Below are 23,458 nucleotides of genomic sequence, written 5' to 3' on the forward strand. Positions count from 1 at the left end.
TTAACACATTTTGACAATAAGTTGTAATTCTCCCCTCTTCTACTGGGGTGCAAATTATTTGAGAGGAGTTCCTTAAAAAAAAAAAAATCTTATTAAGGCACATAATTAAGCCCTTAATAATATCAGAAGAATTAATAAATCAATGGTTAATGAATAAATAGATTTATTTGGTTCTTTCTAACTTGTTTATTAGGATAATTTCAAATTTAAAATAAATAAGCAATAGTTATGACTGTGAATAATTGTTATAAAATTCTGTATCATTTTGTTAAAATTTTAATATTGAATTTATAGTTTATCCATGTATTTTGTTGAATGGTTTATCAATCACTCTAAAGAAGGCCATTCTTGAACTCTCACAACTGTAGATCTAGAACCAAAAATATTTGATCTCAGTAATACTGTACCTGGTAGTGACCCTTGACAATGGTAAATTGTTTGAAATAAAATCGGGGTTTAAAATAATTAGGTGGTAATGGGAACCATCTGGAAATGGAATGCTAGCCAGCATTGGAGCCAAGTTCATAGTACAGAGACACAAATATTTTTTAAGAGTGGCTTCCATCAGCCAGGTGCTGGGGCATGTGTGAGTTGGAGTCACCAAAGCACTGGCATTTCCACTGATATTTGCACGCAGTGCATGTGGTTGGAGAGCAGCTGGCAAGATACAAGTAGATATCACTTTTAATTTTTTCAATAAAAGGAAATAAATGACATAAATCTATGTGAACCCAGCATCTAATTTAAGGTTTATAGGCTCATATCTTAGAAATTTACAAGTGAAGACGAGGACAAGTTCATCATTTCAACAATAACACCTGTTTCTTGACTCAACATTCTATAAATTATGATTAGGGACTTTTATGGAATTCTCTAATTTCTCCTGAGACAAAATCATCATGGCAGAAAGTTTCCAAATAATGTCAAGATCTTTGCAGTGGTACATATTTCTTATTACATCATTTTAAAACAAGAGTTAGCTGAAATAAATTTTTATAAATGAACACATTTTAGGGAAAGATACCATGAACAATTAAATTGGAAATTTTATCAATGTTTATTACAAACAAGTAGAACCCTTGATTAAGTAGATATTTTTTCTTTACTCTGATTTTAATAGAAAAGCACAGTATAAAATCAAAAATTACAAGAATAAAGAAACTCACATCAGAGATGTGTTTGTTTTTAATCTCTCATATTATGGTCCAAAGTCACTAAGTAAATCAAACTAAAAATATTTTAATCTACTGGAGTGCTTGTTTAATATTCATATTCATAGACTACTTCAAACCTAATGAATCCCAATTTTTGTGACTGGGTCTCTGAATTCTGCACTTTAAATTATTTCTTGGTAATCCTTGCTTATGCTAAAGACTGAGAAACTCCTGAAAGGAAAAGTTCAACGAATCAAAGGATTATGCTTTTAGAATTGGCTTCATAGTAATTTTAGACTTTGACTATTTTTTTTTTTTTTTTTTTTGGTAAGCCTCTCCCCCACCTATAAATTAAGTTTGGGTGTAAAATGCGGGGTTAGGGAAAAAGGAAAGCTGAAATTTGAAGGAATAAATGTGGAGGAAAAATGAGAGTCGGTACTTCAAACTGTGGGTTCAACAATTACAAAATCAAGTCATAAAACATCTAGAATCAATTTAGCCAGTACATTTCTGATTTTTAAAAATACGAATAAACAAGCTAAAAACAAACTAAACACAAAACAAACCAATAAAACAATATGGATGCCTAAAATAAAGAAATAAAAACCAAAGTGTTAAGTGAAAGCTAATACTGTCATGATGAATTGGCTCTAGATTTGGATTTAGGTCCTAAACTCTGGGGCCTGAGTATTAATGTCTAACACAATGGGTGATTCAGTCCTGGGTCTGCTTGAAACAAGGAGATTGATTTGATGACACTGTGTGGAGCCTGACACCTGAAAGTGCTGCCTCAGGTATGAAAAGGGAGACAAAATACCTACTTTAATTTATTTGACATGGTTTCCTTTAGTTATTTGAACATAGTATAGTAGTTGATTAAAATTCTTTGTGTAGCAAACCCATTATTTGTGCTTCTTCAGGGACAATTTCTACTGACTTCTACTTTTCCTATTTATGGGTCATACTTTCTTGTTTTATGGCATGTCACTTATTATTTTGCTTCCTCGTTGAAAACTGGACTTTTGGTATACTATAATGTGGCAACTCTGGAAATTAGCACCTCTCTTCCAGGGTTTGTTGTTAACTGCTGTTTTTTTGTTTGTTTGCTTGGTTTGGTTTGATTTGATTTACTGTTGTTATTGCTATTGCTATTTTTGTCTAGTGACGTCCCTGAACTAATGGGGTTCAAATCTATATTATCTGTTGTATTCAGCCATTGAAGTCTCTGCTCAGTAGCTTAGTGGTCAACAAATGATCAGACAAGGTATCGAGGCATGCCTTGAACAGTCAAGCTGGTTTTGTTTGTTTGTTTGTTTGTTTTTGTTTGGTTTTTTTTTTTGAGTTGGAGTCTCACTCTGTCGCCCAGACTAGAGTGCAGTGGCCGCTCCCAGCCACCGCAGCCTCGACCTGCTGGGCTCCGGAGATCCTTCCACCTCAGCCTTCCAAGTAGCTGGAATTACAGACATGCGCTACCACGCCCTACTGATTTTTTTGATTTATTGTAGAGATGAGGTCTTGCTGCCCAGGCGGGTCTCGAACCCGCGGGCTCAGCAATCCACTCACCTCAGCCTCCCAAAGGCACGGGATTACAGGCTGAGCCACCGAGCCCGGCTCAAGCCGTTTTTTAATACTGCTTGCACAGTCTTTAGGCCATCCAGAGGTAAGACCTAGAGCCTTATTGGGTCCTTCATAGTATTGCATATCTGTGTATCCTCTTACTAGTATCTCATTCACCAGATTTTCTTTTAAATTTTTTTTGGTAAACTTCCTGTTTGCCCCAACCAGTATCATTCTCTTAGACAACTGTTATGTAAAACTACTGCCCAGTTGTTTTTGACAACTACCCTGTGGGCAGAGGTTTTCACTGAGTGAGCTTTAATTTAAGTGAAATAAAGAAAAGCCTCTTAAATTGGGATTTTCCAGGCGCTTTCATACAGGTTAAAGAGTAACAATTCTCTAAGGGTGAGGCATTTGGGAAAACTTAAAATACTTTCTGATCTCTTTAGTGGATGCCAGACTACTTTGTTCACAGCCACTGTCATTGCAAAACCACTGATTCTTCAAGGCTCCTAGAGAGCTAGAAAGAAATGTATTGACATGAGGCAATTGCATGCTGGCATCATAAATAGGCACAAGAAATTAGGCTATACATACTTGAGGAGATAAGTCAGACAGGACTTTGGTCTTTTGTTATTATTTAAATGTCATCTGGGTAATCTCACACAACGCAGATATTTGTAGAGAAAAGACACACAAACCCTGGAAAAAACTCAGAATAAAACAATAATAGTACAATTAAAAACACAGAGATGGCCGGTCTCGGTGGCTCAGCCTGTAATTCCGCGCCTTTGGGAGGCCGAGGTGAGTGGAATGCTTGAACCCATGGGTTCGAGGCCCGCCTGGGCAACTTGGCGAGACCTCATCTCTATAATAAATCAAAAAATTAGCTGGGCAGGGTAGCGCATGCCTGTAATTCCGGCTACTCGGAAGGCTGAGGCTGAAGGATCCCCGGAGTCCAGCAGGTCGAGGCTGTGGTGACCAGGAGCGGCCACTGCACTCCAGTCTGTCTGGGCGACAGAGTGAGACTCCAACTCAAAACAAACAAACAAACAAACACAGAGATAACTAGAAAGATGAGCTCACAGAAGCAAAAAAGATACAACCTTCTAGCAAACTGTAGTAGGTTCTTCTTGATGATTAAAAGAAATCTTGATAATTTTTTAATCCCACTTTTTCACTTTCTGTATTCTTTGAATTTAGAAAATTCTGAAATTTCTTTTCTTTCTTTCTTTTTTTTTTTTTTTTTTTGAGTTGGAGTCTCACTCCATCACCAGGCTGGAGTGCAATGGCACACTTATGGCCACCCCAGCGTCCACCTGCTGGGCTCCGGAGATCCTTCTGTCTCAGCCTTCCAAGTAGCCGTAACGACAGGCACTCGCTACCATGCTCAGCTAATTTTTTTATTTATTGTAGAGATGAGGTCTTGCCAAGTTGCCTGGCTGGTCTTGAACCCACAGACTCAGGCAATCCATTTGCCTTGGCCTCCCAAAGTGCTGGGATTACAGGCTGAGCCACCAAGCCCGGCCTGAAACTTATTTTCAAAAGTTCAGGGCATCTGAAATCACATCAGATGATAAATCTCTAAATGAGGTGTATTAAATATCTGCATGTTTGGTATCTGCCATTATCAGAAATTTTTTAGGTTTGATCTTTAACCAATAAATATAAAAGTAAGTTAAAACAATTACCCTTATCTGCTAAAAGCAAAACATTCCACTGTCATATTGAAATTTGTCATTATAATACTGGTTGTACACAGTATTTTGGTTGCAAATAAGTTTTTGCAATTCCTGGAGGACAAATGGGTCTGAATCATTCACGTGGTATTATAATTTTGAAATGTTCACCATGTCTGTGGTAGAACTGATATTATGAAAGGTTCAATTGATTCCTAAGGTCCTAGAAAAAAATTTAAAGGGTAACATTTAATAACATATAAAACTTAATCTCACCAAATAAACTATTATTAAGTGTAATGGAAAAATGTGTCAAGTTGTTCAGCAATGTGTAAGGTTACGTTCTTCAGATTACCTGCTTTGTTTATTAAAATGTCTTTGTCATGTGCAACAGTCAGAAGAAAACATAACAAGCATCAGAGAAGGCTGTATTTAAATAAGATGGTGAAACTGTTCTTTTGCAATGTCAAATTTTTTGGATTAGGGTAATACATGGAACTGAAGTTTTATAACTAAAAATAGGAGATACATGGTCCAATTTTTTTGTTATTTTAAAGAAATCAAAGTTATAAATGAATGGCACATGTTTTTCATCCTTTTACTAAACACTTTTTGTTTGTTTTGGAATGTTCTTATATTTGCTCTAGATGTGGCCTAAAGCTAAAAAATAAAAGAAAATCCAGTTCATTCTTTAACCTTGGTGGACATAGCTTTTAGGGCAGCCTTGTATCAGCTGAAGTGGATCTTTCACAAATGAGAAGAGTGTGTTGGCTGGCTGCAAGTAAAGCCTGTTGTTTGTCTCTACGGATTTTGTTCAGTATATTTCCTGTCACTGCAAGAACTTGAGCATGTTCACACCAGCCAAGTTGTTTCATTATTTTCTTTGGCTCTTTTTGCAGCATTGACCTATTTCACCTTCACTCATTGAACAGCTCTGGCGTTTTTGTCCTAAACCAGGCATTTAGTTAAGAATTTCCAATAAGTCTCACATGCACCATAGGCAAGATTACCTCCTTAGAATAATCATATTTGTGGATCTTGAAAAGTCAGTATACATGTGTTGGGCTCTATGGGGTGGAGGAAGCAAAGATAAGTAGGATTTACTCACCAAGTTACAGAGAAGTGAATAAGCATCTGTAGCATTTGGCAGACTATTTCTTAAGAGATAATTAGAAAGTTAAGAAAGTCACACAAGGGAAATAATACATTGACTTGGCAGTCGAAACACAAGATTCGAGAGCTCTTCATGAGGCAAGTAGTGTTTGAACTGGGTGAGATTTTGAAGGGCAGAGATAGTCAGGAAGGTCATATAAACAAGAACAATAACAGAGGCAAAGGCACAGAGACAGGAAGAACATGAGTTACACTTGACCCAGGAAATGTAGCAGTTAATACAGTCTGGAGGAGACCTCAGATACTTACAGTAGCTTAGAGGGAAAAGAGTCTGGAAAAGTAAATCACAAGAAGAGCAGAAAAGGTCTACAGTGTAAGGATATGAAATGTGAATTGATAAAGTAGATGGTGAGGAACTCTGATAAGAGCACTCATGTCTATAGCTTTGAATTCAAATGATGAGGATTCAAATAATCCAGATATTGAGAAGGCCCAGGAACCTGATTCTTTGTGTAACTCTTGAGCTGGTGAGAAGAACACTAGGTTCGAAACCCTCCCTGCACTAGTGCTACCTTAAACAAAAATCATCTTCCTGAGACATGCCATTTGTACAAAAAAAACTATAGAATAATTTTTTTTAAAGCTATCTTCTTTATGAGGCAAAGAGAGTAAATATGGGCCAACAGCACAGCGTAATGCATAGAGGAATGAAGCAAATGATTGTAAAAGTGCTTTTTAAAACTTTGTAGGTACTGACTATAGTTATTCACCTATCAGTTAAACAATACTAAATATATGTAGCTCTAGGTTATATTTTTAATTCCAAAAACCTTCATCAATTTTAGAGTAAGCCCTTATGTTTCAAAACACATATGACTATTTTTTCTATCAAAGGACTGCAAATTTTATGTAACTGTTTTCTCACTGTATAGGTAGTCTCATTGACTCGTAACATTTCAAAGATAAAAAACACCTACCCAACTTCTTAATTTTACAGTGAGAAGAGACTGAATCCCAAAGGAATGACAGCAGCTTTTGTTTGTTTATTGCTTTGTTTTGTTTTTTTATGGCTCTTTAGCTAGCTTGCTGAACAGAAGTCAGAAACAAAGAAAATTCCACAGATGCTTACTCTACTTTCTACTCAGATTGACTTTGCTTTTGGTTTATTGTTCATATTCTAGACCCAAAATAAAGAATTAAGATTGGACCTGAAAAATAAATGCCTGTGCAGAGGAGAGATAACCAGGAGAGTTTTTTTGGTTATGAGGCCATGTTTATACATTTCCTCTCCTAGTTCAGATTTTCTTCTTAATTTTAGATGTAACTCTTGAAAAAATTTTACTATTTTGGAATGACTTACGGCTTTCTTAAAAGCCTCAACTTCATGACTAAGGCTGCATTTTCAAAAGCTACTCAGTGATCGTGTATCCTTGTATAGTAATACTGTGAACTAGTAATCTATAGGCTGGATATATCTGCAGACTTTTTTTTTTTTTTTACTTACAAGCTACCTAATATGTGGTACTTTATTATAGCAGTCCAAAATGAGCTTAGACAATAATTTTGCTTATTTTTTATTTAACAAAATCTTTCATTTTAAATTTTAGAATCATGGGGTACGCGTGAGGATTTGCTACATAAATGTATTGCCTGAGTGTGAGGTTTGGGCTTCTGATGAGCCCCGCTCCCCAGTGGTGGGGATGGTACTCAATGGATGGTTTGGTGTTTCTTGTCACCCTCTCTCTTTAGCAGTGCCCAGCATCTGTTGTTCCTGTTCTTGTGCTCGTGTGTCTAATGTTTGGTGCCCATTTATAATGGAGAACATGTGGTATTCAGATTTTTGTTTCTGTGATAGTTCACTTAGAACAAAGGTCTCCAGCTGTATCCCTGTTGCTGCAAAGGACATAAGTTTTTTCTCCTTTATGGCTGTATAGTATTTCATTAACTATATGCACCACATTTTCTATTTCTAGTCCACCATTGTTGGGAATTTGGATTGGTTCCATGCTTTTGCTATTGTGGATAGTGGCAATAAACATACATGCGCAAATATCTGTTTGCAGAGTGATTTCTATCCCTTTGGGTATATTCCCAGGAATGGGATTGCCAGGTCGAAGAGTAACTCTATTTTTAATTCTTTGAAATATCTCCAAACTGCTTTCCACAGAGGTTGAACTAGCCTACATTCCAACCGACAATGTAGAGGTATTTCCTTTTCTCTGCAGCCTCACCAACATCTGTTGTTTTTTGACTTTTTAATGATAGCCATTTTGATTGTTATGAGATGTTATTCTATTGTAATTTTTATTTATATTTATCTGGTAATTAGGACTGTTAAGCATTTTTCATATGTTTGTAGGCTGCTTGCATGTCTTTCTTTGAGAAGTGTCTGTTCATATCTTTGCCCACTTTTTAATGGTTTTTTTTTTCTGTCAATTCATTTGAGTTCCTTATACAATCTGGATATTAGGTCTTTGTCAGATGTGCAGCTTACAAATAGTTTTCCCATTTTGTGGGTTGTCTCCTTACTCTTTTGATGTTTTTGCTGTGCAAAACTTTTTAGCTTGATGAGATACCACCTGTCAATTTTACTTTTGCTGCATTTGCTTTTGAGAACTTGGCCTACTCTGGTGTCCAGGAAGGTTTACTAGGTTTGCTTTTAGATTCTTGTAGCTTGAGGTTTCACATTTAAGTCTGTATCCATTTTTAGTTAAGTTTTGTTTATGGTGATAGTAGAGCTCCAGTTTCACGTTTCAGCATGTGGTTAGCCAATTTTCCCAGCACCACTAAATACAGTTTCCTTTCCCCAGTGTTTGTTTCTGTCAGTTTTTTAAAGGATGAGTTGATTGAAGTTCTGTGATTTTATTTCCAAATTCTCTATCCTGTTGCATTGATTTATATGTCTACTTTTGTAGCAATACGATGCTGTTTTTATTACTATAGACTTGTAGTAACGTTTGAAGTCTGGGAGTGACTCCAGTTTCATTCTTTTTACTAAGGATTGCTTTAGCTTTCCCGGTTCTTTTTTTGCTTTCATACAAATTTAAGTATTGTCTTTTCTAGATTTGTGAAAAACGTTGCTGGTAGTTTAAAAAGGATTTAAAACGAATCTGTAGATTGCTTTGAGTAGAATGGACATCTTGTCAATATTGATTCTTCTAATCTATGAGCATGGGATGCTCTGTCATTTGTTTGTGTTATCTCTGATTTCTTTGAGTAATGTTTTGCAGTTCTGATTGTAAAGATTTTTCACTTCTTTGGTTAAATAAATGCCAATGTATTGTGAAAAGGATTGTCTTTTTGATTTGGTTCTCAGTCTAATTGTTGTTGGTATATAAGAATGCAACTGATTTTTGCACAATGATTTTGTATCCCAAGACTTTATCAAAGTTGCTTGTCAGTGCAAGGAGGCTTTTGACAGACTCCTTAGAGTTTTCTAGGTATAGAATCATATCTTCTACAAAGAGTGATAACTCAACTTCCTCTTTTCCTATTTGAATACCTCTAATTTCTTTCTCTTGCCTGATTGCTTTGGCTAGGACTTGCAGTACTGTATTGAATAGGACTAGTGAGGGTGGACATTCTTGTCATGTTCTAGTTCTTAGAGGTAATGCTTCTAGCTTCTGCCCATTAAGCATGATGGTGGCAACAAGTTTGTTGCAGATGACCACTTTATTTTAGGGAATGTTCCTTTGATGCCTAGGTATTTGAGGGTGTTTATCAAGAAGGGATGTTGGATTGTATCAAATGCTTTTTCTGCATCTATGTAAGATAATCATGAGGTTCTTGGTTTTATATAAGTTTATGGAGTGGGTTACTTTTATTGATTTGTGTGTGCTGAATCAGCACAGCCTCCCAGGGAGCCCAAGCCCACCTGGTCATGATGAATCATCCTTGTAATGTGTTGTCAGATGTGATATGCAAGTATCTTGTTGAAAATTTTTACATCTATGCTCATCAGGGAAATTGGCCTGAAATTTTCTTTTCTTGTTGGGTCTTTGCCATTTTTTGGTATCGGGATAATACTGGCTTCATAGAATGAGAATTCCTTCCTTCTTGATGGCTTGTTAAACTTCAGTAGAATACAGGAAATCAACCATGTCATAAGAAAACTACCTACAAAAAAAAAAAAAAAAAAGCCCTGGACCAGATGGCTTTCCAGTAGAATTCTCCAAAACGTATAAGGAGGAGCTGATACCAATCCTAATGAAAACATTCCAGGCAATTGAGAAAGGTGGAACTCTCCTCAAATCATTTTATGAAGGTAACGTCACATTGATACCCAAACTGGCTAAAGATCCAACAAAGAAAGAGAATTACAAGCCAATATCCTTGATGAACATAGATGCAAAAATTCTCAACAAGATTCTATCAAACCGGATCCAACAACACATCTCAAAAATCATTCACCATGACCAAGTATGCTTCATTCCCAGGGTGTAGGGCTAGTTCAACATCTGCAAGACCATAAACGTAATTAAATACATCAACAGATGTAAAGACAAAAAACATATGATTATATTATTAGATGCAGAATAAGCTTTTGATAAAATCCAGAGGGTTTTTTAAAATAAAAACCCTTGAGCATCGAGGCATAAATGAAACACACTTCAAAATAGGAAGAGCCATCTATGAGAAACCCACAGCCAACACACTGCTAAACAGATAGAATTGGAACCATTTCTCCTGACAACTGGAACAAGACAAGGATGCCCACTCTCACCCTCCTGTTCAACATAGTATTGGAAGTCTATGGATCCAAGAGCTAAATGTAAAACTCAAATTATAAGAACCTTAGAAAATTGGAACCAGCAACCAATTCCTAATCAAAACCCCAAGTGCTCATGCCATAAGAGATAAGATAGAGAAGTGGGACCTCATCAAACTGATAAGCTTCTGCAAGGCCAAAGAAACCATTGAGAGAGCAGGAAAACAGTCCACAGACTAGGAAAAAGTATTTGCCAACTGTCCATCTGACAAAGGCCTAACATCTAGGATCTATAAGGAACTCAAACATACCAAAAGAAAAAAACAAACAACCCCATTACAAAGTGGGCAAAAGGTATGAATAGAAACCCCTCAAAAGAAGATATATGGCAGTCAACAGATACACGAAAAAATGCTCAGCCACACTAGTCATAAAAGAAATGCAAATTAAAACCACACTGAGATACCATCTAACTCCAGTCAGGATGACCATCATCATTAACTCAAAAAACAACAGATGCTGGAGAGGATGCAGAGAAACTTCTATACTGTTGGTGGGAGTGTAAACTAGTATACCCTCTGTGGAAACAGTGTGGTAATTCCTAAAAGACCTAAAAATCAACCTCCCATACGACCTTACAATTCCCCTACCGGGAATATACCTGGAAGAACCCAAATCACTCTGTGAAAAAGATATCTGCACACGCATGTTTATTGCAGCGTTATTCACAATAGCAAAAACATGGAACCAACCGTGCTGCCCATTGAAAGAGGACTAGATAAAAAAAATGTGGTACAAATATACGATGGAATATTATGTAGCTATAAAGAAGGACAAAATTATGAACTTTGCAGGATCTTGGATGGACTTAGAGGCTATAATACTGAATGATCTATCACAGAAACAAAGAACAGAGTATCACATGTTTTCACTCGTAAGTGGACCTTGAACAACTATTGTAATACTATAAAAAAGGGATTGGCAGTAGTGGGAAACTTCTGGAGTTGGGAGGGGCACACCTCATCAACAAGGGTACCTACATAATGAACATTTGTATACCTAACCTTGAATTGTACCCATGTATTTAAAATTTAAAAATTAAAAAAAAAAAATTTGCCAAAGGTATCTGAGAAATCTCCAAAAGGATGAGGAAAAAAGGTTAAATGCAACCAGCTAAAAGCTCGAGAATACCACAGGGATGCGACTTTTAGACACTTCTTAATACTTTCCTTACTCTGGGCTACTTAGCACAGTGATAATTTACTAAATAGGAGCAATTTACTTAAGAGACTCCAGAAATGTAAAAGAATTATTGTATCTCTGGAAAAAGTACACAGCATTCACTCTGAAGAGATGAGACCCAGAATTTCCAATAAAGCTGTTTTACTACTTAAAAAAAAATACTTTCAATAGAACTGGTATCAGCTTTTCCCAGTATGTCTGATAGAATTCAGCTGAGAAACCATCTGGTGCCCAAGCCTCTCTTTGGTGGGGAAGTTTCTTCTTACTGAATCAATATCTTGAATTGTTATTGGTTCGTTTAGTGTTTCAATATCTTCCTGTGTCAATCATGGGAGGTAATGTGCTTGCAGGAATTTCCCCATTTCCTCTAGGTGTTCTAACTTAGTCACACAGATGTTTGTAGTACTCTCTGATAATCTTTTGTATTTCTTCAGGGTTGGTTGTAACATTGCCTTTTTTGTTTCTAATTGTGTTTATTCCAATTTTCTCTTTCTTTCTTCCTTTTATTTGGGGGGGGGGGGATTTGTCCAAGGTCTATCAATCTTATTTACTCTTTCAAAGTGCCAGCTTTTTGACTTGTTGAGCCTTTATATTATTTTTTTGGTTTCTATTTCATTATGTTTTGATAATTTCTATTCTCCTACTGGTTTTCAGATTGGGTTGTTCTTATCTTTCTAGTTCCCTTAAATGAAATGTTAGACTGTTTAATTGAGACCTCTCTGTTTGCTTGATATTTGTGTTCAGTGCTATAAACTTTTCTCTCAGTATTGCTTTTGTAGTATCCCATAGGTTTTGGCATGTTGTGCTTTCATTTGTTTCTAGGAATCTTTTTATTTCTGTCTTGATTTTTGTGCTAACCCAGAAGTCATTTAGAAGCGTGCTATTTAACTTCCATGTGTTTGTGTATTTTAGGGGATTCTTACTGGTGATGAGATCTGTTTTTATTTTTTATTTTATTTATTTTTTGAATCAGGGTCTCACTCTGTTGCCCAGGCTAGAGTGCAGTAACATGATCATGGCTCACTGCAGCCTTGAACTTCTGGGCTCAGGTGATCCTTCTTCCTCAGCCTTTTAGCTGGGAGTATAGGTACATGACATGACACCATGTCTGGCTACTTTTTGTTTGTTTGTTTTTGTTTTTTGATAGAGACAAGGACTAGCCATGTTGTCCAGGCTGATCTCAAATATCAAGTTACCCTCTCACCTCTGCCCCAAAAGTGCTGGGAATACAGGCATGAACCACCATACATGCCTTGTATATACAAGCATACATATATGTAAATACACACACACACACACACACACACACACAGTGCCAAAAAATATATACACTTTTAAAAAGAAAAAAACTTTATTAAAATTGTAATGTTCAATGAGACAAATACAATTCACATTTGACTTCTGCAATTCCAAATGGTGCTCAAAGTGGTTACCTTCAGCTTCCAGACCCTTCTGATTACAGCAAACATCTCTTAACATTGCTTAAAATGTGTATATATATTTTGGCACCCTGTGTGTGTGTGTGTGTGTGTGTGTGTGTGTGTGTGTGTGTGTGTATTCCCACTCTGATCTGAGAAGATGCTTGGTACAATTTTGACCTTTTGAAATTTGTTCACACTTGAGAGTATGTTTCATGTGCTGAGAGAAGAATATATATTAATTGTTTGGTGCAGTGTTTTGTGGATGTCTGTTAGATCCAATTGGTTCAGTGTTGAGTTAAGGCTCCAGATTTCTTGGTGAGTTTTGCTTTTTGATGATCTATCAAAAGTTGTTAGTGGGACATTGATATTATTATATGGCTGTTTATGCCCTTTCTTAGATTAATCAACAAATGTTTTCTAAATCTGGGTGCTCATGATGAATAAAATAAATCATTAAAATAAAAAATAAAAATAGATCTCTTCACCAGTAAGAATCCTTTGCTGGGTGAGTATACATTCAAATGAATATTTCCTCCTGGTGAATTGAGACTTTTATCATTGTGTAGTATCTTTCTCTATTTTTTTAACTTTTATTGGATTAAAGTCTGTTTTATATGACTTAAAAATAGCTACTCCACACTAACATGATAAACAAAAAATAATGTCAATAATGCATACATAGTGTTCCATAAATTTTGACATCTCTACATGATTAAGAAACTCAATGGATGGGAAATGTATGAAAAAATTCTTAATCTAACAAAAGTATATTTACAAAATAATTTTACATCAAACATCACACTAATGAAATATTAAAACATTCCCCTTTTAGATCAGGAATGAGACCAAAATTCCCACCACAGTATAATCAGGAAAATCTAAACTAGTGAATAATACACAGAATAAAAACAAAGAATAATTTTTTATATTACTTATGAGCATTGATTAAAAATATTCCACGTAGACAATTATGTTTGGTAGTTCCTGAAAGATTGGCAGTTAACTGACAATTGTTTTCTTAAAAATCATCAACATCTTCAATGTATCTGCAGCAGAACTGAATCTAGTTTAAGAATAGTTTTGCTTTAAACTAAAACATTTTCTTTGACATCATTGTGTCATTTTCTCATTTGCAATTCTATGTATTAAAGTTTCACAATTAAGTACCATCTTCAAACTTTTACAATTGTTTTACATATTGCTCTTCTTTTCCTTTCAATTAAAATAAAATATTCTGAGGACAAATTCAGTAATGATATGAAATATTTGAAAAACACAACCAACCAACTCTACCTAATAGACACATAAATTAAAATGAAATATTTTTTACTTATTTTGTACTTTTCACAACATCTCTGCTAGATATTTAGTAGCTAAGTACTTAATAATATGCTTTTATGAATCAAATCAGATGCAAGAATTTTATAAATATACTTGAAGAAGTATAATACTATTTTAATCAGTCAATATGTTAAAGCTAAGATTTCTTCTTTATTAATTATGTATAGAATTTATGAAAAAATAGATTACATTTTGGTAATTTGTCTAACAAAGCTTAACAATAACCTTCAACTAAGAGATAAACCAAATTTAGGTGAGGGAAGGAGCCAAGCAGTGAAATACACTGCATTTTCTCTCTTCTAGTCTTTCAATGTTAGCTGAGGCTCTTTACTGGCAAAACCCAAATATAAGCAGAGAACTTAGGAGTTCTTTAAATATAGACCACAAACCTCAACCTTGTGGGGCAAAAGGGGGATATTAAAGACAGAGAGTACATCTGGCAGAAAAATAGAAGATATTTGGCACAAGATTTGTGCCTACTTCACTGATTTTCAACCTTTTATTTGTATAATATGTGGTACATATTTAAGGTTTAGATATTTCCTCTAAGTACAAATTTATTTTCATCCCACATTTATTTTGTTCAGAGGGCAACCTCTGTATAGATTGTTTAAATCACTTTAAGTGTGTTGAGGCTTCCTTAATGACCCAATGTATGACCAGTTTTGGACAAGTGTTTAGAAGCCCTAAATTCTAGAAAGATATATTCTATTATTGTTGGATGATGTTTTTGTTATGTGTCTATTAGGTAGAGTTGGTTGGTTGTGCTCAAATATTTCATATCATTGCTGAATATTTGGGGAGGTTTCTGTCAGTTACTGAAAGATGTGTTAAAACTTCCAACTGTTAATATAGATTGGATCATTTTTCTTTGTATTTATATTAATTCTTGCTTTATAAATTTTGATGCTCTATTGTTGATTTTATACACATTTAGAAGTACATCTTCCTGATTAAGAGTCTTTTATCATTAGAAAATATATCTCAATATCCCTAGCAATTTTGACATCTCTATATGATTAAGAAACTTAATTCTTAATCATCTCTACATGATTAAGAAACTCAATTAAGAAATTCATTCTGTATTAAATTCCATAAGTGCATGTCATATAACATTGATATGCCAGCTTTTTGGGGGGAGGTATGCTGGTTTTATGTGGTATATTTGTATTCTCCAACTTATCATCATTTCTTATTCATATATATCAGATAATACTCTTCAAAACATGTAACTATTTATCCAATCATTTGTCTTTTTTTTGAGTTGGAGTCTCACTGTCACCCAGTGGACTGGAGTGCAGTGGCACACTCCTGGCCACTGTAGCCTCGACCTGCTGGGCTGTGGTGATCCTTCTGCCTCAGCCTTCCAAGTAGCCGGACTACAGGCATGTGCTACCATGCCCAGCTAATTTTTTGATTTATTGTAGAGATGAGGTCTTGCCAAGTTGCCCAGGTGGGTCTCAAACAGGTGGGCTCAGGCAATCCACTCACCTTGGACTCCCAAAGTGCTAGGATTATAGACTGAGCCACTGAGCCTGGCCATATCCAATCATTTCTTTTTTTTTTTTAAGTAGGAGTCTCACTCTGTCACCCAGACTGGAGTATAGTGGCAGCTCCCCACCACTGCAGGCTTGAACTGCTGGGCTGTGGTGATCCTTCCGCCTCAGCTTTCCAAGTAGCCAGACTACAGGCATGTGCTACCATGCCCCACTAATTTTTTGATTTATTGTAGAGATAAGGTCTCGCCTAGTTGCCCAGGCGGGTCTCGAACCCGGGTTCAGGCAATCGACTCACCTCAGTCTCCCAAAGTGCTGGGAATACAGGCTGAGCCACCGAGCCCGGCCTATCCAATCATTTCTAACAATCATTTTCATTTTACACATTTAGTGAATTTTTAATAATGGTCATCCTAACTGGTAGCTTTGGGTTTGGTTTGTTCATGTTTTTCTAGTTCCCTTAAGTGTGATGTTAGGTTGTCAGTATGCCATCTTTCAGTCTTATTAATGAAGGCCTTAAGCACTATGAATTTTCCTCTGAGCACAGCTTTGGCTGTGTCCCAGAGGTTTTTGCTAACTTGTGTCATTGTTGTTCACTTCGAAGAATTTTTAAATTTCCACCTTGATTTCATTTTTGACCCAAGGATCATTCAGGAGCAGATTGTTTGACTTCGATGTTCGTGTTTCATCTCACGAGTTCCTCTTAGAGTCAATTCATAGTTTTATTCTACTGTGGTCTGAGAAGGTGCTTGATATGATTTTAATTTTTTGAATTTGTTGAGACTTGATTGGTGGCCTGTTATAAAGCTTATCTTGGAGAATGTTCCATGTCCTGATGATGAGAAAAATGTATATTCTCTAGATTTGACATGGAATGTTATGCAGATGTCTGTTAGTTCCAGATGTCTGGTTTAATTCCAATATTTCTTTGTTGACTTTCTGCTTTGATGGTCTGTCTGTTGCTGTCAGTGGAATGTTCAAGTCTCTGATCATTTTTGTATTGCTGCCTATCTCTTTTTATAGGTCTTGTTTTATAAAGTTGGGACTCTGGTGTTAGGCACATATATACTTAAAATTGTGTTTTCTCATTAAATTGATCCCTTTATCATTGTGTAATAATCTTCTTTGTCATCGTTTACTGTTGTTAATTTAAAGTCTGTTTTATCTGATATTAGAATGGTTATACCTGCTCATTTTTGGTTTCCATTTGCATGGGATATTTTTCCCCACCCCATCACCTTGAGTCTTTAGGAGTCTCGTAAGTTAAGTGTGTCTCTTGAAGGCAACCAAAATTTTGGTGCACTTTTTTTTAATCCATTCTGCAAGTCTTTATCTTGTTAGGAGGGAATTGAAACCATTTACATTCAGAGTTAATAATGACATGTAAGATATTTTTCCATTCACCATAGTAGCTGTTATCTGGTTGCTTTATATATTTATTTATGTATTTACTCTGTTGTGTTGGTGTTCCATAGGCCTGTGGGCTTTATGTTTTCTAGCTAGTATTTTTCTACTGTGTATTTTGTCCTTTTGTTCAGTATTTAGAACTCCTTTGAGTATTTTGTATAAGGCTATCTAGTGGTGACAAATTTCCTGAGTATTTGCTTATCTGGGAAAGACTTCCTTTCCCCTTCATTTATGAAACTTAGTTTTGCAGGATATAAAATTCTTGGCTAAAGGGCCCAATCCCTTCTGGCTTATAGAGCTTCTTCTGAGAAGTCTGTTGTTAATCTTATAAGTTTTTCTTTGTAAGTTATCCAATGCTTTTGTCTCATTGCTCTTAAAATTCTTTCCTTCACATTAACTTTGCATAACAAGATGATGATGTCTTGGGGTTGATGCTTTTGCAATGAATCTTCTGAAGGAGTTCTTTGGGCTTCTTGTATCTGGATGTTTAGATCTCTGACAAAGCAAGAGAAGTTTTATTCCTTATGCCCTCAAATAGGTTTTCAAACCTGTTACTGTCTCTTCTTCTTAGGTTTATCTAAACCTCAGAATCATAGGTTTAGATGTTTTACATAATCCCACATTTCTTGAAGACTTTGTTTTATTCTCTTGATCCTTTTATCCTTATTGGTTTTGATTGAGTTAATTCAAAAGTCTTGTCCTCAATTTCTGAGATCCTTTCTTCTGCTTGTTCTACTCTACTATTAAAACTTTTCACTGTAGTTTGTACCTCTCTTAATGATTTTTTTCATTTCCACAATTTTGGTTTGGCATGTGTGTGTGTGTCTGTGTATGTGTGCTTGTTTCTCTTTGGAAAAATTTTCATTCATGTCTTGAATAGTTTTTAAGTTTACATTGGTTTTCAGCTTTCTCCTGAATCTTACTGTGCAATTTTATAATCAATCTTTTGAATTCTATGTCTGAAATCAAGACTTTCATTTTGGTTAGGATGTGTTGCTGAAGAGTTGATGTGGTCTTTTGAGGGGTGTTGGAGAACTCTGGTTTTTATATTATCAGAAATATTCTTCTGGTTCCTTCTCATTTGGGAAGATGATTCCTTCTTATTTGAGGTTACCAGGGGACTGATGTGGGCCTGGCAGGGTTTCTTTGGTTATATATAGCTTTAGTGTGGTGAGTTTCTCAATTGCCAGATGTAACAGTCCTGTGCCGGGTACCTACACTGGTTCACAGCATTCTGAGTGGCTGCTATGGCTTGGAAAATGGTGTTAGCTGCAGTTTGTGATCATGCCCTCCCCAAAACTGAAGTATCATACCAGATGTGATGGACTGTAATGTTAACCTCTGGCCAGGAAGTGGTGATTGTGGAAGAAATCCAACTGCAATGGTGGCTGTGGACTTTCTCCTTGGTATGTGTTGCTCCAAGGATGTGCCCAGTCAACCTAGATGAAGGATGGGGCTCTGGAGTTCACCAGTTCTCTATTTTAAGCCTTCAAGGGGAGTGTGGGGGAGTGAGGGGAAGGAGATTGATCACCCTGCAAAAGTGCACTCTTGGCTACTGCAGTGGGAATTAGGAGGGAGTCTTAGGACACTGGAATAGTGCTGCTGTGCTGGGCAGGCCCAGAAAAGTTTACAGTCCCACCTGGCTTACCACCTTGGTATCAGGCAGTTTGCCTTGTTATTGTCAAAGTGAATCTGGCCTCAGGGCTTCAGGTGTTCTCAGGCAACTGCCTGCTGGGAACTGTCTACAGCTGTGGAGTTTGCTTTCCCTGTCCACTCCCAGGTTAGCTAGAAAGCAGGATTGAGTTCCTGGAAAATGGCAGCTGGCACTGCTCAAGGCTGTCTTTTTTCCTACATCACTTCCCGAGGGCTGTGTCAGCACGACTGTGGGTAAAGTAGTTTCTGATGAGGGACTGGAGTCCTGCAAGGCTCAGGGAGCTCCCAAGTCCATAGCAGATGTGCAGAACTCCTGAATTTCCCACACTCCCCTTCCCCACCACGTCTACCAGAGGCTGCTGGTAGACTGTGGTGGAGCAGGTGACACTCTGCCCAGTTCCAACTCAGGTCAATGGACTTTTCTCTTTTTTGCACTCTGTGGTTATTATCACTTATTTGAAGAGTTGTGGGACATGCTGCTAGTCTTTCTGGATGCTGAGGAAACTCTATCTTGGTTTACTCCATAGGAGAAACTCACTCTAGCTGCCATTTTAATCCTAAACAACCAATGTTTGTCTAACATAATACTTTTAGGCATTCTTCCAGGATACAAGAACTTAGCATTTTCATCATGTACACATTTCATGCCTACAAACTGGGGCAACTGTGACCATATCAACATTGATCCCACCCCACCTCATTACTTCCTTGTCCTTTTTTTCCTCTTCAGACTTAAGTGAGGAAAAAAAAAAAAAAATCAATGAATGAACTGTTTCCTCCAGTAGGTACTGTACTACATTTCCATTGTTTGAGCTAACATAAAAGTTGACTGGCATCATTTCATAGGAGGTAGAGGATCTGACAAGAAATCCTAACCTGAAATAGACACTGTGGCTAAAGACACTACTTGTGTTAACATAATAAAGAAGATATTGAAGAGATAAGAAAAAAAGAGTTCTAAGCACAGAACTCCCAAAGTGTGGCACATTAAATCTTTATCACTGAGAGAGTTAGCATATATTTTAACAGAGATCTAGCTGAATAATAAATTGGGAAAATTATCACATGGCCCAATATGAAAGACCACGAAGTCTATTTGGGGGATATGTTTAGAATGATAGCATTCTGTTTCTCCCTAAAGCCTATTATGAGCCATTTTAAGAAACATGAATCACTGAAGGAGGAAGGAAAGAAGGAAGACTAACATTTATTAAATCTTTTTGTTATATGCCGTGTAGTATTTCCTTTAATCCTGGTGACAACTTATTGTATAGGTATTATTACTCTGATTGCACAAACTAAGATGAGTTAAATATTTTCCCCAAGAATACACAATTAATAAGTGCAATTTACATTCTAACCCAAGAAAAGACCTTATGCTCTACTCTGAAATTACACTGCATCCCTAGAAGCTGAAAAAATGCGGGGTGATAAGGATGTGCATATATATAACATCAAGAGAGGAATTATTTCACTCAGCACTGAGAGGTTGTAACATAAAGAAAACAGTTAAAAATTAGAAAATTAGGAAAAGGAGCACATAAGGAAACTGAAGCAGTAATATATTTGAATAGAAAATCTGTTTTAAATAGAAATTTCAACTTGATTTAGTTATATTTACACTGTGTTCCAAATTATTATCTACAAGCAAACTCATCCAGAAAATTAAGGGAGGCATATATGACAAACATAAAAATTAAAATTTTGACAGAATAAAATAAATAACATTTAGTAATTATATTAAGCATGTTTTCAATCCCATAGTAAGCTATTAAAAGTAGAACAACTGTTCAAAACATGCTGCCAAATTTCCCAAAATGATTTGTTTTGAAATGTTGACTAAATATCTTAAAGCCGTACATCATCTTTAATGTAATTAAACATTCTTCAGACTAAAAACATAGCTTTTTTTGTTCTCAGACATAAGTTATATGTAACTTTCTCTTTCATATTCAGACACAAAGAATTATCCTTTTTTAATCTTTAAAATAATTTTCTAAAAGTTTCTACCACTTATTTAAGGCTTCATAGTTTATAAATTATTTCCACCTACTTAATTATAGAAATTAACCTATTAGGAAAAATTTAGTCTTGAAATCCCTATTTTACTTTGTAAATGCTCAACACTTAGTGGATATTTATGCATTCACTATTGATTTAATAAGTATTTAATAAATTAATCTAATGAATGAACAAATTTAGTTCAAACTGATTAAGGGATTTTAAAGATTACTCAAGAAGTGCTCAAGCCTTTCTCTATTTTCTTCTTGTTATTCAGGGAGGCTATAACATCCAGAACCATAGACAAATGTATGTCATAAGTGGCTTATTGATATATGATACAAATCAGGAAATGCTCAATGACATATCATGTGTTCAATGTGTTGTTCCTCTATAGTAATCATAGTTCAAGTAGAATTTCTATGAACATGGTGCATCGACACAGAAATTACTTTACTCCCTGTACATGCCTTTGTCATGCATTGCCTTAGGTGATTCCATTTTTCACTGAATAAACCTGCAATCTATAGCACTGCTCTCAAGAAGAAATGAAGGGTCTATATGCAGATTAGAACATTCTTTATTTCTTTTTGAGGATCGTGTCATAGGGTACAAGTTTACATATATAATATTTATTTTCAGACTTGAAAGCTACTCTCTTGTTTTCCCCACCAAAGCTGCTTCGTTTCTTGTATTCCCAAACATGTGGGAAATAATGGACCGTCCCCAGTATAGGGAGTCTTATTTCAAAACACAAGGAAGCAGTAACAGGCAGGACACCTAAGTAGTTTCCATGCAAGAAAAAGGTTATACTAAAGTTCATTTCAGAAACTTGAGATCAGCTAATTCTGTCTTTGATCCCTGTTATCCTTGGTCACTTTGCTTGCCCCACTCTCAATATCAAAATAAAATCTTCACCTGTATTTGTATTTTTAACCACTGTTGATATTTTTCCCATATCTTTGAACTGTGCCCTATGGGACTAGAACTTGATTTGCAAGCTGATTGTTCTTTAATGCTATTCAAAGAATACTTTATATGCCTTTTTGTTTTCTCATTTGAAGTGGATTCTTCTTAGAAGACACAGGGTCCCTGCTGGCCTCCTCTAGGGGAAGATGATCCTTTTTTCATGTGTCAAGCATGATGAGGGAGCATCAACATTCTACCTGGAATTATTTTTCTTTTTTAGGCTCATGCTATCTGTTGCGTTGATCTGGTCCTTTTCTGGTCACTATAATCTTAACAATCACTTCTCCTCATTCATATGGGGAGCTTACATCTAGTTCACTGTTTTTCTTTCTGCCACAGCTCTTGTCATCAGGAAACTTTAAATCACACTTATGTGACTTATCCAATGTCTTACCATTATAATTTGTTGGTCTTCTTAAATCTAGTGATCCTCTAAGGCTTTGTATTATTTTCTTGTCAAAAGTGATATCGCATCTAACTATAAAATTTTAGATTACTATAATCTACTATCTGGTTCAATCTAGTTTTCATACAATTCTCTTTTTTCTATTAAGCCTATCTTCAGTCTTATTTCGGTAACCAGGCACTTGAGTACTCCTTTATTTTCAAGTATGTCAGACCACAGCTGGCTTTCTCCTTCAGTCTAAAGGCCGTACTACATAGAACAGTGATACTAGTTCTCAAACCAGGATATCATAAGTATCTCCTGTGAATTAGCAAGAAAAACAATTTCTTTGAGCCTCATCCCGGATCTACCGAGTTTGAAACTGATGTTGGAGCCCAGTAACCTGCTTTAAAAAGCCCTCCAGATAATTCTAATACACTCTAAAATTTAGGAACCATTAATATAGAGCATTAAGTCAACTGCTTTCTTGCCAACATCTTTAATATTTTTGAGTGGGAAAGAACGCTCAAGCATAAATACATTATTATAGTATTCCAAACCCGTTCATATATAATATTTCTAAAAATTTACCAAGTTCTCCATCTGTCTCTAGCATCTGCCTTTCATAAACAATCTCAAACTTCAGTCCAAATTTTTTGTAGTTCTATTCATTTACATTTTAATATCGTAAAACTGCCCACTAATTAGCGATACTTTTATCATTTTATAATTATCCTCTGTGAAATCTTCTGAGAAATGCTAACTTGCTCAAGGTCATATAAGGATAGAGCCAAGATTTGAATTCAGGTCTACCTGAATGCAAAATGTATGGTTTTTTTATTTTGTAGTTGAGTTATATGAAGCAACGGCTAAATGCCTTTTCATTCTTGTTGAGGCAATATTTACCAATGAGTTGCAGAATTTTTTAAAAAAATGATTGCTATCCAAAAATCTATTATCAAATAACTTTGATAAATATCAAGTAGTTTTCTCTTTCTGTAAGATTCAAACAGCCTTGTGCATTTTGAAATGCTGGAGTGCCTTTAGCACCTCCAAAAAGCAGATATAGTATGATGTCCAAAATTCTTTGATCAATGAATCATTTATTTGTGAACCACCTAGATAACACCTTCTAGGGCTAGTGTTTCAAGAGATGCTGTGGAAAATTTGGACTTTATTTCCTTTCTCTTCAAGACACGGGGAATTACTTCCCTTGCTTTCCTTGTTTCATCTACTTTTACACTCTATTTTATTTTGCCACTCTTTTGAAATAGAATAGTCATGTCTCATCGTCCCACTAAACACTGCTTTTTCTTTCCCTCAGAGATAGTG

At 35.8% G+C, this 23,458-nt stretch overlaps 1 protein-coding gene across 1 annotated transcript in view; it reads left to right on the top strand.

Annotated features, from left to right (window-relative positions):
* The window catches only part of LOC103267715 (uncharacterized protein C8orf34-like), a 318,318-nt gene that overhangs the window by 291,230 nt on the left and 3,630 nt on the right, over positions 1-23,458 (top strand). The gene's annotated exons all lie outside the window — the stretch shown is intronic.

The sequence above is a fragment of the Carlito syrichta genome, unplaced genomic scaffold (genome assembly GCF_000164805.1).
Source record: "Carlito syrichta isolate Samal-C Ts95f unplaced genomic scaffold, Tarsius_syrichta-2.0.1 Scaffold308211, whole genome shotgun sequence".
Classification (NCBI taxonomy): domain Eukaryota; kingdom Metazoa; phylum Chordata; class Mammalia; order Primates; family Tarsiidae; genus Carlito; species Carlito syrichta.